Source organism: Pipistrellus kuhlii, unplaced genomic scaffold, assembly GCF_014108245.1.
Source record: "Pipistrellus kuhlii isolate mPipKuh1 unplaced genomic scaffold, mPipKuh1.p scaffold_m20_p_10, whole genome shotgun sequence".
NCBI classification, from domain to species: Eukaryota; Metazoa; Chordata; class Mammalia; order Chiroptera; family Vespertilionidae; genus Pipistrellus; species Pipistrellus kuhlii.
This window is the reverse complement of record NW_023425405.1, coordinates 20,020,461-20,032,348: the sequence shown is the minus strand read 5'-3', so window position 1 is coordinate 20,032,348 and position 11,888 is coordinate 20,020,461.

The following is an 11,888-nucleotide window of genomic DNA, read 5'->3' as shown; positions in this document are numbered from 1 at the left end:
AGCTGGTTTGGCTCAGTGGTAGAGCGTCGGTCTGCGGACTGAAAGGTCCCAGGTTCGATTCCGGTCAAGGGCATGTACCTTGGTTGCGGGCACATCCCCGGTGCAGGGTGTGCAGGAGGCAGCTGGTTGATGTTTCTCTCTCATCGACATTTCTAGCTCTCTATCTCCCTTTCTCTCTGCAAAAATCAATAAAATATATTTTTTTTAAAAAAGATTTAACAGTTTAATATGATTTTATATTAAGTATTAAAAACTAAAATGGTCTTTTAAATACTGTTGACATGTGGCTTTTTTTCAGGTTTCTCCCCCCTCACCCCAATTATAGTGGCTATTTAATATTATTTTATATTAGTTTCAGGTATACAGCATAGTGTGAGTCATTTATATAATTTATGACATGATTCACACATGTATTTCTAAAGGATAAATGCCAGCTTCTTCCATGCCACATGTATGGATCCTAAAAGTACTTCCTACTAAGTCAACAAGCTACAGTTACAAGAGCATTAACTGGTCCAGAAATTTGTGAAGGAATTCTTTAATGCCCTTCCTCCGAGATTCAGAAACGACAAACGGAGGCTTAGGCCAAACAGCATTTTGCTAAAACCTGGTCTTGCCCCTCTCTCCTCTCCTTTCTCTAACTCAGTCCAGGCAGGCCAACCATCCCCTCTGCTCCTCCCCCTGCCCCAGAACTCCGTCCTCCCTCCCCTCTAGGCTCCTGAGCTCACATGCTCAGAGAATTGGCTGTCATGATACATGCTAGCTTCACCTCTGCAAGGCATTTCTGTTTCAACTCCTGACTCTTCAGCTTTGACCCCAAAAGTATGTCTTTGTCAATGCAGAGAATTATTTTGTAAGGTTTAGTTGAGCCAAATTGATGGTGTGGGACAGGCAGCAAGATCTCTAAAACTCCGGAGAATAAGTTTCACAGCTTCTTTAAGCATTGGAGACTAAGGAGAGAACCTAAGGAAGATTATAAGAGGATGGGAGAAAGGAAGACAGGATTGGATTAGAAGATTCTGTGCTCTTAAAGGTCTGTTCTGGTTGTGTTTTTAATGCCGAAGGAACAATGACTTGTTCCATAGCTGCTTTAGAGTGTTCCCAAATCACAGTCCCGGCACTGGGGAATGGGACTTTGCATATAGAAAAGCAGGGAATGGGCCCCCTGCCGCAGCCCTGGCATACAGATTGATCCCCAGCGTCTGACGGAGCGTGTCAGCTGTTCGCCTGGAGCCTGACTGGGTCTGAACCCTCACAAGCTGCGGCTCTCATTCGTTCCTGACCAGCTCTACCTCCGGATCCTCGTCTGTAAAATTGAAATAATGAATAGAGTTTTTATGAGGTTTAAATTAGTGAATATTTTTAAGTGGTTAGAACTTGGCAAGTACTCATTTAACTGCCTGTTAAACAAGTCAAAATGTAAAAAGCTAAATTCAACACTTTAAGGAGCATTTGAAATCTCGCTCTCCGCAACTGTCGTCCATTTGGCTTAGATAAACTCAGTTTGGCTCAGATAAACTAAAAAAAATACAAACAAAAAGAGCAAAAAAAAAAAGGGGGGGGGTAAAAAATAATTTAAAATAAAAGTAAATAGCCCAGCCCGCATGGCCCAGTGGTTGAGTGTCAACCCATGAACTAAAAGGTCACCATTTCACTTCCTGGTCAGGGCACAAGCCCTGGGTCCATCCCCAGCAGGAGGCATGCAGGAGGCAGCCGATTGATGTCTCTCCCTCATTAATGTTAAAATATTTTTTAAATATTTTGAAATATCTTTAAAAAAAAAAAAAAAGAAGGAAATCTTACCTTAAAAAGGGGGGGGGAGGCAAATTATAAAGCAAATCTTGATACATTGGAATATAGTGAAAATAAGAATGTGATTCACACATGTGAGAATCAGGGAGAACAGGTAAACAGACTGACATTCACACAGCGGAATACTTACCAAGTGGAAGGAATGGACCATTGACACAGGCCACGACTTGAACCAATCTCACTCACAACACATTGAGTGAAAGAAGCCAGACACAGAACAATACAGACACAAAATAATACCAACCTCCGTTTGGCTCTGTAGATAGAGCTTCGTCCTACGAACTGAAGTGTCCCAGGATCAATTCTCATCAAGGGCATGTACCTTGGTTGCGGGAACATCCCCAGTAGGGGGAGTGCAGGAGGCAGCTGATTGATATTTCTCTCTCATTAATGTTTCTAACTTTCTCTCTCCCTCTCCCTTTCTCTGTGTAAAAACATCAGTAAAATATATTTTTAAAAAATATATACCACACCATTCCTTTCATTCAAAAATCCAAAATAAGCCGAAACTGGTTTGGCTCAATGGATGGAGCGTTGGCTTGGGGACTGAAGGGTCCTGGGTTCGATTCCTGTCAAGGGCATGTGCCTTGGTTGCAGGCATATCCCCAGTAGGGGGTGTGCAAGAGGCAGCTGATCGATGACTCTCTCTCATTGATGTTTCTAACTCTCTATCTCCCTTCCTCTCTGTACAAAATCAATAAAATATATTACAAAAATCAAAAATAAAAGGGGTGGGGATAAAATTCATGTATGGTGCCAAAACCGGTTTGGCAACTGGTGGATGTTTCTCTCTCATCGACGTTTCTAGCTCTCTATCTCTGTCCTTTCCTCTCTGTAAAAAATCAATAAAAAATTAAATTTAAAAATTCATATATGGTAACAGTTTTCATAGTGTGGACAAAAAGGGCCACATGCTGACCTGACAAGCACAGGGGAGGTCTGCATGGCAGTCTTACAAACTCAGAGACCTAAAATAACCACAAAGGATGGTCTGAAATTAAACTTGAACTAAAGGCAGTTATAGTGAGCAGTTGCATCCTCTTCACTGACAAGGTCAACCTTTACCTTAACTGAGCCTATCTGTCTTTTTGCATCTAGGATAACATGCCCTTGAAATGTCTGGTGGTAACTCATAACTTCCCTTTTTCTGGACCCCCTGGGGAGAACGAAAAGTGGTGGGCGCCAGGACAGATACCACAAATTCTTTCACTGTTACCATGTTAATTGTAGGCTGTTGGCTATCCTGCACCCACCTAAGTATGTATCTATTGTTTTACTTTTTATCCACTCCCAGAGGTTTCTCCCACCTCCCTAATCTATCATCAATGGATTCCAGGTAACCCACCTACGTCCCCTCCTTTGATTGCAATATATAAAACCAGATTAAAAAAAAAACAAAAATTCTCTGGAGCATTATACATTTATACTGCTTCCCGGCAATTGTCCACAGTTTGGCTCAAATAAACTGACAAAAATTCTTTACAGGTTTGCATGTTTTTACATTCACAGTAGTGACTGTGGTGCTGGAATGAGAGAGCTGACTAGAAGGGAGCAGGAAGGGACATATGGAGGCAGTAGGAGTCTTCTAGATCTTGGTTTGGGTGGTGGTCGCACGGTTGTGTATGATTGCCAAAACCCACCGAACTCTGCTTAAGCTCTGTGCATATTATTATGTGGAAACAGTATCTCAAATTCTAAAATACAATTTAAAATACAAGGACTTATATAAAATACAAGGACTTAGCAAAGAAAAGTGGGAACGATAAAACTGTGGGGAAATGACTAGCAAATACGTGAGGGGAGCTGCTGAGAGATAGGGCCATGTCCGTGGGAATGGGTTGTGCAGACTCATCTCAGTGTGGACACTCCGTCCCCAGGGACAGTTGCTCTCCTCCTCCTGGTGTGAGAGGAAGAGGCATCTTCATAAGGAAAAGGGGTGCTCTGCTTTCATTTAACAAAGAAAAGGGGGGAGGAGAGGGGACAGAGAGCACTTGCTGCCCTGGCTGATTCTCAGGTGCCTTCGGCTCATAATCTTTATGTCTAAGTGGCATATTTTTTTTTTAAAGTGGCATATTTTGGAATGGCATACCCTGACCCCCTTCCATTTAGGCTGTGTACATTGGTTCTGCACACTCTTCTGGTTGGTTGGTTTGTGTTCATCCTCACCGAAGGACATGCTTATTGATTTTAGAGAGAGGGAAAGGGAGACAGAGAGGGATAAACTTCATAGTAAGAGAGAAAAACATCAATTGGTTGCCTCCAGTGTGCACCCCAACTGGGGATCTAACCCACAACCTGGGTATGTGCCTCGACTGGCAATCGAACCTAGGGCCTTTTGGTGTAAGGGATGAAACCCAACCAACTGACCCACCCAGCCAGGGCAAACAGTCTGTTGATGTTTATACACACACCAACAAAAGAAAAAAAGTCATCATCCCCTCTGCATAGTATGGGCCGAGCCCAGCATATTGTCATCTAATGGCACATGGACAATGTCCCAGCCTCACGGGAGGGGAGGGAGGGGGTAGTTTTTTCAGTCACCATTCCAGACTCTTACCTGTCCCCACAGAGGCCCTGGCACCCAGGAGGCAGTGGGGTACGGGAGAGAGAGAGGCACGGGGCACCCTCGCCCAGGTCACTGTGGGACCTGGGCCATGTCTCCTCGCCTCCTGCCCTCTGTCATCCCATCTGTAGAACAGGAGGTCCTTTTTAACCCCAGACTTGACTGACTCCTGGAGCACCAAGAAGTGAGGCCTAGAAGTCTGGTCGGGCCGATCCCAAGGCTCTCAGCTGCAGGTGCCATTGGGCAGATGTGAGCGGGAGGGGGCTGGGGCCGGGGCATGGCAGGTGGCTCATGAGGAGGGAGGAGGCGTGAACAATTGCCCCCACGCTCCCAGTCTCCCAGGCAGCTAACAGCTGAGCAGCTCTTAAGTCGGGGCGTGCCCGGGCTAGTCTGAGCAGCTATTTATAACGCACACGCCTCCTCTTCTGGCAGCTGAACGCACTGCTGGGTGTTGGGTCTTCTCTCCTGGCGTCCCCTGCTTTCCTGATGAGCTGTCCAGCTCTGGTGCGGCTTTGGCTGCCCAGGGTTGCCCACAGCCGGCACCCAGCCCCAGGTGCCTTACCTACCTCTTCCAAATCCTACTCAATCCATTGTGTTTGGTTGTGTTCTAATACACAGAGCATAAAACTTTCTGTCGTAAGCATTTCTAAGTGTGTAGGTAGTGTTGATACCGAAGTTTGATACTGGGACCTGGATTCTTTGTCCGCCGGAATCGAAGAATGAACCCACGGACAGAAGGTGGCATAGCAAACGTGGAGATTTCTTGAAGTACAGACTCCCACGTGGGGAGAGGGAAGAGTCCCACAGAATGGACTCCCAGGTGGGGGGGGGGGTCCCACTGAGTTCCTTTTCCCTATGGCTTATAAAGGCTGCAGATCCTGGTGCCTTGATATCCCCTCTGATTGGTCACTCTTCCCTTACCCTGGTTACTATAGTAACTCCTGGGCTCAAAGGTCGAACCTCAAGTGGGGACGTGTGAGGTTCTAATCACCCCTCTCCTTCTTATGGTTTTCCTATTCATTTTGGGCTTCCTTCTTCTCCTTCTGAGTGAAGGGCTTCCTTCTCTTTATTTTGTAAATATGACCTTTCTTGGCTACTTCCAGTTCCCTTGTCTTATGGAAATATACCTGTTGTTGCCTCCTTGTCTTATGGAAATGTCACTGCACCTGGCTTCCTTGTGTTATGGAAATGTACCTTCTCCACACTGTGGCCCTGTGTTTTTCGCCTAGACCCCAATTCTAAAAAATCCCTAAGCCTGACTATATTATCCTAAAGTTCCTGACTATATTACCCTCAAGTACCTTCACACTGTTGTGCGACCATCAGCACCATTGTCCTCCAGACCCTCCACCATCCCTGGATGAAACCCTACCCATTAAACAGCTCTCTGTCCTCCATTCCCCCCACCCCTGGCGATCTCTAGTCTATTTTCTATCTCAAAAAAGTTGCCTCGTCTAGGTCCTCTAAGAATGACTGGCTTATTTTACTTAGCATTACGTCCACAGGTTCATCCCCAAAGGAAGATGCGTCAGAATTTAATTTTGTTTTAATATTCATTCCATCATATGTATACACCACGTTCTATTGTATTTACCCACTTACTGGTCCACGGGCATTTAAGTCACACCATACATTTCCACATTTCAAATGCAGAACCTGAAACCCACTGCTGGGTTAAAATCAGATGGAACTGACCAGCTTTCTGTTTCAAGCCTCCTGCCTCTCATTGGTTTCAGGGAGGGAGGCTCTGCTGACCAAGAAAGAAGGTTTTTTGACAAATGGCATTTTCTTGGGGAGTCCTGGGCTCACAAGTCAATCCCTATTAGATGAAGAGTTCCAAAGATGCCCCATTGGCGTGGCTCAGTGATTGAGCCTCTACCTCTGAACCAGAGGCCATAGTTTGGTTCCAAGTCAAGGGCACATGCACAGGTTGCAGGCTCAATCCCCAGGAGGGGGCATGCAGAAGGCAGCTGATCAAAGATTCTCCCTCATCATTGATGTTTCTGTGTCTTTTCCTCTCATTTCCTCTCCAAAATAAAAACATTTTTAAAACCTTTAAAACACACACACACACACACACACACACACACACACACACACAAAAAAAAAAAAAATACTGCCAGCTTCCCTCCCACACCATACTGGTCCTCTGAGTCACACCTGTGTTCTGCAATCTGTGGCAAGCCGGTTTGGCTCAGTGGATAGAACCTTAGCCCATGGACTGAAGGGTCCCAGTTTTGATTTCGGTTAAGAGCATGTGCGTTGGTTGCAGATTTGATCCCCAGCCCTGGTTAGGGTGCATGTGGGAGGCAACCAATCAATGTGTCTTTCTCACATCTTTGTTTCTCTCTGTCTCTCTTCCTCTCTTCCACTCCTCTCTAAAAATCTATGGAGAAACATAGTAGGGGGAGGATTAATAAAGCAAACAAAACTACAAAATCATGTTGCAAGAAATAAAGAAGATCTAAGTAAATGGAGAGGGAAACTATGTTCATGGATCAGAAAGTTCAACCTAATAAAGATATCATTGGGGGGGAAAAGACAAACAATAAAAATATGTATTTTACTAGTAACCAAAGAGGCTGGGGACATTCTTGATCTGTTCTCACCATTCATTTCTCAAGTGGAACATAGGCAAGGGCAGTTTGAGCAGCCTAACACGAGAGACCAACCCCGCTGAAAAAATAAAATGTTTGTGGATACAGAGCAGGGGGGCATGGGAAACCAAGGCAGGGCCTGCAGGAACAAGGTGTATGGACACACAGAAAAAGAGAAAGCTCAGGTCCAGTGCTGGGCAAGAACAATGAGGGAATCAATCAGTGAGGACCCAGGTAGACAGAGAGCAGATTTGTAGCAAATATACACCCCTGGACTACAAGGTAACAGGCAGCCCATTACTGGGTTCCCCTCTCTTTGCAGGGAGTCTGCATCTGCTTGTAATACATTTTCCACACTTTTGCTTAAATCTTCTGGGCCAGGGAGCTCATTCTTTGGCGTCTCAAGATGTGACCCTGGGACCCGGCTCACCATTCTGGTTATCAATACAAAATCCAGAAGCTACAGAATTAGACTGCCTTAAAAAACAACAACACACATACAGGGAAGTGGGGGCCGGCGAGGTAGAGAAAGGAACACAGGGGGACAAATGGTGAGGGAAGGAGACTTGACTTGGGGTGGTAAACATACAATATAGTGTACATTGTGGAATTGTGCACCTGAAACCTGTATAATTTTGTTAACCAGTGTCTCTCCAATAAATTCCATAAAACGAAATAACAAAACAAAACACACACACACACACACACACACAATCAAAACAGCAACAACTGAGAAACATATTTGCACTGGCTCGCTGCATCTTCCTTGTCAAAGGGACACAATTTTGTGTAAACAAAGGATCACTGTTTGAAGATAGTTCTCTTCAAAGCTTTGAAGGAGATACCCACCATTCCCGTTCCCGTGAAGCCTTCTTCCTCTCTTTCCCTTGTCTCAGCTAAGTGTTTCCGAGCTGGTCTGACCCTAAGTCAGCAGAGGTGGAGAGCGGAAAGGCTCTCCTGGGAGTCCTCCCCCCCCCCCCCCCCCCCCGAGAAGGAAGGAGCCACTGCTCAGCACAGGGTGGGGGCGTGGGGGCATCCGAGAAGGCACTAGTAATCGGAGAAGGTTCTCGGTACCCACACATCACACCATGCAGGTGGCCGCTACTCCAAGCACAATTAAGAATCTAGCTGTGTGGGTACAACTGGCACACCAGAACCACTAATAAATATTTCATGAATGAAAAAAAAAAAAAAATGCATGGGCTGCTCTTATGCTGAACGTTTCTCCCAGTAATCTAAAACAGAAGATGATTCTTTGTTGCGTTTGTTTCTCTATGATACAAAATATTCTTATCTCTGTCGGCATGGAGGGTGAGCCAAGGCAAAGCAAATGTCAAAGCATCATAGAATTCTTTCATTCGTCACCCAGTTATTATTGAGCACCTACTATATATGCCAGACACCGTTCTAGGGGCTTGGAGGTAAAAAATAAATAAATAAATAAATAAAAAATTAAAAAAATTCAAACCTGGAGGATTTTTATAAGATTTTATTTGGGGTAATCTGACGACAATTGCCAGGAAGCAAGATCTCAAATGCTCTGGAGCAGTAAGGTTTTGCAGTTTATGAATGTGAAATTAAGGAGGGAACATAAGGAAGGTGGGAGAAAGTGAGTGGGGGGATTGGATTACAGATTTAACAAGATTGTGGGCTCTCCTGAGGGTGGTTACACCTTCCAGGGTATTATTTCTGGCATCTCAAAGGTGTGTTAAACTAGATGCACCGGAACAATGGACGGGACTGGCTTACCCCCTTTCTCTAAAGTAGTTATAAGCCTGGGACATGACTACCCACCACGCTCTGCCCAGGTAGGTCACTCTGTGGGGTTACTTTCCATAGCATTGCCTTTTTGGGCCACAATCTGAACAAAACAGGCAAAGACAAGTGCCCTCAGAACACTTCTATTCTAGCTAGGAAAGCCAGACAAGAAATGAACACAATAAGCTAATTCAATGGTGATATAGAAAGTAAATGTATGAAATGAAGAAAAAGTAGAGCAGACTTAAGGAGACAGAGTGAGGAAACAGGTGGCAATACTTTCAGAGGCAGTCAGAGGAGAAATTAAGATTTGAGAATTTCTGGCCTGGCTGGTTTGACTCTGAGTGCCTAAAGACCCGCGGACTAAAGAGGCCTTCAGCTATAGCCTGGTCAGTTGGTCAGAGCATCATCCCCAGACACAAAGTTGGGGGCTTGATCCCCGGTCAGGGCACATACAAGAATCTACCACTGAATGCATGAATAAGTGGGACAACAAGTTAATGTTTCTCCCTCCCTCTTGTTAAAACAAAGCAATACATAAAATATAAACAAAAATCTGCCTAAGACGGTTTGGCTCAGTGGTAGAGCGTTCGTCTGTGGACTGAAGGGTCCCAGGTTCGATTCCGGTCAAGGGCATGTACATTGGTTGCGGGCATATCCCCGGTAGGGGGTGTGCAGGAGGCGGCTGGTCAATGTTTCTCTCTCATCGACGTTTCTGGCTCTCTATCTCTCTCCCTTCCTCTCTGTAAAAAATCAATAGAATATATTTTTTAAAAAATTAAAAAATATATATAAACAAAAATCTTTTTGAGAATTTCTTGAGATTTGGCAAAAGCTTGGAAGAGCTAGCTAGCTACCTGAATGCGTTGAGACTCCCAGCAGAGGGAATGACTAAGGTAAAGACCCCGTTATTAAACTGCTGGGTCAGCATGAGGCCAGAGCGGTTGGGAGAGAAGCCCAAAGGGGCAGAATGGAGATGGGTCCGAGAAGGGGAGAAGCCACTCCACACAGGACCTCTTGAGGACTAACCACGTTGAAACTCCCCCGGCAGGACCTGGAGCAGAGGACAGGCTGCAGGGTTGAACTAGAAGATCTAAAACTCAGAGCTCAGCTCAGCTGGGCCTGTATGGGCTTGTTTCAATGGTGTGGCTGCTGCTGGACCCTCCAGCTAGATTCCCTAAATCTCCCGGGACTGCCCCACCCTCTCCTATGCCCCAGGCCTGCTGGGTCCGGGGACAGCCCATTCCCGCCCCAGGCAAGATGTAAATAAAGCTTTGTCCCCTTATATGGGATCTGCTCCCCCTAGCCTTCCCGCTCCGTCCTAGGATCCTTTCCGGCCTTCCACGTGGCTTGGAGGGTTCCCATTTCTTCCTGCCTCCTTCCGAGAGACCAGCCTTGCAGGTAAGCTCCCTGAGCACCTGGCATCCTTGAAGCCGCCAGCCTCCTTGGTCTCTCAGCCCCGGGGTTTATCCAAGAGCTTGGGGACGGCTTTGGGTGCTATCCCTCCATTTTTAGCACCAGGCCTGGATTATTCCCGAAGTTCAGGCCCAGGTGTATCTTTGGGGAATCGGCTCTTTTGTGGTCTCATGTCCTCCCACGAGGGCTCTGAGCCGGGTGCCACTGTTCCTGAGGAGGGCAACAGTAAAGAGACAAGAAGAATCCCTAATCTTCAAGAAGATTTCCCCGGGATGGAATTGTTTTAGGTGTAAGTGACCCTTTTTCTTAACGTAAGAGGAACATTAAAGCGCTTGCTTTCCCCTTCCCCATTAAAAAACAAAAACAAAACAAAAACAAAAACAACAACAACAACCATTTATTACTTGACTAGTAATACCTCACAGCTAGACTACCAGAAATACACCGGAGGCCATGCAGGAGAGGAATGGGGGCCTCCTGAAAGGGGAGTTGGGGGCATCTCTTACAGGGTTGGCGCTCATGCTGGGTGATTCTGAGGGAAGAGCAGGCCCGCTCTGAGTTGGGTGCTGCCCTGAGAGGGGGCAGTGTAGGAACTGGGCGCCTCGGCAATCTTTGGGGAGGTAGGAGGGAGGAACGGAGTGGGTCTGGGGGAGTCACTAGTAAAAAAGCTGCAATTGCACAAAAGGGACTATTGGTTCTTTTGCAGCCGTTGGTGTGGCCTTGGGAGAAACATTGTTTTCTGTCTACTTTGTTACTGTCTGGTTTCAGTTGGCTACCTCGTGGTCTAATTATCAGTGGGATGCATTTTCACTCTCAAGGTAGATACTGTAGAAAAGCAGATTTGAGGGCTTATGGAAACCTGTCTGGAAGCTCAGGATTTATTTTTTTTTTTTACGGTTGTTTTTCTTTTTAAAATCTTTATTGTTGAAAGTATTACATGTGTCCCCCTTTTCACCACACTGGCCCCCTCCAGCCTCCCCGCCTCCCCAGACTCTCACCACTCTTTTGTCGGTGTCCATGGGTTATGCATGTAATCATACAAGGTCTTTGGTTGATCACCACCCATCCACTCTCCGCACTCTGTTCCAAGCTTCCATGTCTCTGGATCCCACTCCATCAGTTAAGAAGCTCAGGACTTAATCTGCAGCATCTGAGTAGGCATTAAATTGGTAATAGGATGGGAAACATTTTTAACCTTGATAGTTTTAAATATGACTTAGAATTTGGACACCTTTTGTTCATTATCTATTAAATATTAACTGCGTCGTGAAGCACAGTGATCAGGGTTTTACATGAACTCATTTAATTTTCTCAACCTCCTCTGGGGTAGGTATTGTAAAAATATTTGTTTAAACTTAAAGGTAAGTTAACCTGCTCAAAGGCAAGAGCTAGGAATAGGAATTGCTGTGTTTACTAGGTTCCAGGCACTAAGCTCAGGGATCCCCACGCTTGTTTTATAATCCTCACAGCAACCTTATGAGGTAGCGCCTATTATTATCCCCTATGAGAGATGGGGAGAAAATGGGTACCTAGCAAAATTCCTACAGCTAGAGATTGGAAGAGCCAGTAAGTGGGAAAGTGAATTTAAGCAGATCGCAAATCCCCGCTCCCTCCTCTCCATTCCACTGAACCGGCCTCTGCTAGGAAGCATCCACCTGGGCCAGCCCTGTGAAATTAGGACCCGGGTTCCCCAAGTGGGAACCTGGGGGCAGTACGGAGTGGGGTCCACCTGGCCGGTCCCG